Source organism: Cebus imitator, unplaced genomic scaffold (assembly GCF_001604975.1).
Source record: "Cebus imitator isolate Cc_AM_T3 unplaced genomic scaffold, Cebus_imitator-1.0 Scaffold200, whole genome shotgun sequence".
In the NCBI taxonomy this organism is placed as follows: Eukaryota; Metazoa; Chordata; class Mammalia; order Primates; family Cebidae; genus Cebus; species Cebus imitator.
The window spans coordinates 1,123,109-1,126,106 of record NW_016107515.1 but is presented as its reverse complement, the minus strand read 5'-3'; positions in this window follow the sequence as shown (position 1 = coordinate 1,126,106).

Genomic DNA, 2,998 nt, shown 5'->3' with positions numbered 1-2,998 from the left:
GAGTCTCGCTCTGTCGCTCCGGTTGGAGTACAGTGACGCAATCTCAGCTCACTGCAACCTCCACCTCCTGGATTCAAGGGATTCTCCAGCCTCAGCCTCCCAAGTAGCTAGGACTACAGGTGCCTGTCACTATGCCTGGCTAATTTTTTTGTTTTGTTTTGTTTTGTTTTGTTAGTAAAGATGAGGTTTCACCGTATTAGCTAGGAGGTCTCTATCTCCTGACCTAGTGATCCGCCCATCTTGGCCTCCCAAAGTGCTGGGATTAAAGGCCTGAGCCACTTGCTCGGCTGCCCTGCCCTATTTATTTATGTTGTCTTTGCCCCTTTGTGCTTAATCTCCTGTAATAATTCTTTACATTAAATTTTCCCAAAGGAGAATATGGCAGAAGTGATGGTGTCTGAGTTCCAGGACTAGATTATAACAGTCATGAGGCTTCCTCTTTGCTCTCTCTTGGGTCATTCATTTACTTTGGCAGAAGTGTGCTGCCGGATCTTAGTGACAATCAAGCAGCCCTGTGGATAGGTCCATGTGGTAAAAAACTAAGGCCATCTGCCAACAACTAGCACTAACTTGCCAGGCCTGTGAGTGAGCCACCTTGGAAGTAGTTTTCATGGCCCCATTCAATAGTCTTGACCTCATGAGGGACCCTGAGCCAGAACCATCGACGCCATTTCTGGATCCCTGACCCACAGAGACTGGATGAGAGAACAAATATTCTTTTTTTGGGGGGTGGGGGGCGGGTGGATTTTTGCTATTGTTGCCTAGGCTGGAGTGCAGTGGCACCATCTCAACTCACTGCAACCTCCACCTCCCAGGTTCAAGCGATTCTGCCTCACCCTCCCAAGTAGCTGGGATTACAGGCTTCCAGACACCACACGTGGCTAATTTTTTGTGTTTTTAGTAGAGACGGGGTTTCACCATGTTGGCCATGACTGGTCCTGAACTCCTGACCTCAGGTGACCCACCCACCTCGGCCAAAGTGCTGGGATTACAGGTGTGAGCTACCTCGCCTGGCTGAATAGTCTTATTTTAAACTACTGAGTGTTGAAATAATCTGTCACACAACAATAGATAACTAATAGAGACACCAAAACAAGAGCTGCTTCAAAATACTAGACTCAGGGAGACCACTTTTAATGAAGGCATCATACACCTTTGTGTAGGGCTTTGTGTCTGTATTAGTCTGTTTGCATTACTATAAAGGAATACCTGAGACTTGGTATTTTATAAAGAAAAGAAATTAGGGCTGGGCACAGTGGCTCACGCCTGTAATCCCAGCACTTTGGGAGGCTGAGGCGAGCAGATCACCTGAGGTTAGGAGTTCAAGACCAGCCTGACCAACATGGAGAAACAAGGCGTGGTTGGCACATGCCTGTAATCCCAGCTACTCAGGAGGCTAAGGCAGGAGAATCACTTGAACCCAGGAGGCAGAGGTTGCGGTGAGCCAAGATCACACCATTGCACTCCAGCCTGGGCAACAAGAGCAAAGCTCCGTCTCAAAAAAAAAGAAAAAAGAAACAAGGCTTGCTTGGCTCACAGTTTGCAGGATATACAGGAGGCATGGTGTTGGCATCTGCTTCTGGTAAGGGCCTCAGGAAGCTTACAATCACGGCAGAAGAGGGAACAGGTGTGCCACATCACAAGCATCGGAGCAGGAGAGCAAGGCAGGTAGGTCCCAGTGAACAACTATATCTCACGTGACCTCACTGAGCAAGAACTCACTTATCACCAAGGGGTTGATGCTGAACGTTCTTAAGGGATCCAGCCCCATGATCCAGTCACCTCCCACTAGGCCACACCTCCAGCATTGAGAATCTCATTTCAGTATGAGATTTGGAGGGGACAAACATCCAAACCGTATCAGTGTCTTCCTTTTTTATGAATGCTATTAAAGGTAAAGTGACTTTTTTTTTTTTTTTTGAGACAGAGTCTCACTCTGTCACCCAGGCTGGAGTGCAGTGGTGTGATGAAAACTCACTGCAACTTCTGCCTCCCGGGTTCCAGTGATTCTCCTCCCTCAGCCTCTCGAGTAGCTGGAATTACAGGCGCACATCACCACGCCCAGCCAATTTTTGTATTTTTAGTTGAGATAGGGTTTTGCCATGTTGGCCAGGCTGGTCGGCCTCTTACTGGGATTACAGGCATGAGCCCTCATGCCTGGCCAAGAGTGACATTTTTAAATGGTATATTTTAACCTTTAAGGAGTTTTCTGAATTTAGATATATTACAGAAAGGGATAGTGTAGTGAAATTTTGACTTAACTCATTTCCAACTAATAACCAAGAATGAATTTTCTTGAGGGGAATCTTGTGAAACATAAAGAGTATTGGTAAGAAATTGGCACAGTGGCTCATGCCTGAATCCCTGAACTTTGGAAGGTAGAGGCAGGGGTATCACTTGAGGCCAGGAGTTCAAGACCAGCCTAGCCAATATGGTGAAACCCCGTCTCTACAAAAAATACAAAAATTAGCCAGTCATGGTGGAGCACGCCTGTAGTCCCAGCTACTCCAGAGGCTGAGGCAGGAGAATCACTTGAACCTGGGAGGCAGAGGTTGCAGTGAGCCAAGATCACTTCACTGCACTCCAGCCCAAGTAGCAAAGTGAAACCTTGTCTCAAAAAAAAAGAAAAGAAATATTAAAACCTGTACCACCCTATTCTAACCACATGACAAGGCTCTGTGCCTAATCCCTCTATCTATAGAACCCTGAAAAAAAAAGGATAATTATGAAATATATTATTAGCACATTTATTCAGCTTTTTCTTACAGAGTCTAACTTAGCTGTTTTTTAGTAAGGACTGGCTTTACCAATAATTGATTTTAAGTGAGTTAAATCTTTTTTTTTGAGACGGAGTTTCACTCGTTACCCAGGCTGGAGTGCAATGGCGTGATCTCGGCTCACCGCAACCTCCGCCTCCTGGGTTCAGGCAATTCTCCTGCCTCAACCTCCTGAGTAGCTGAGATTACAGGCACATGCCACCATGCCCAGCTAATTTTTT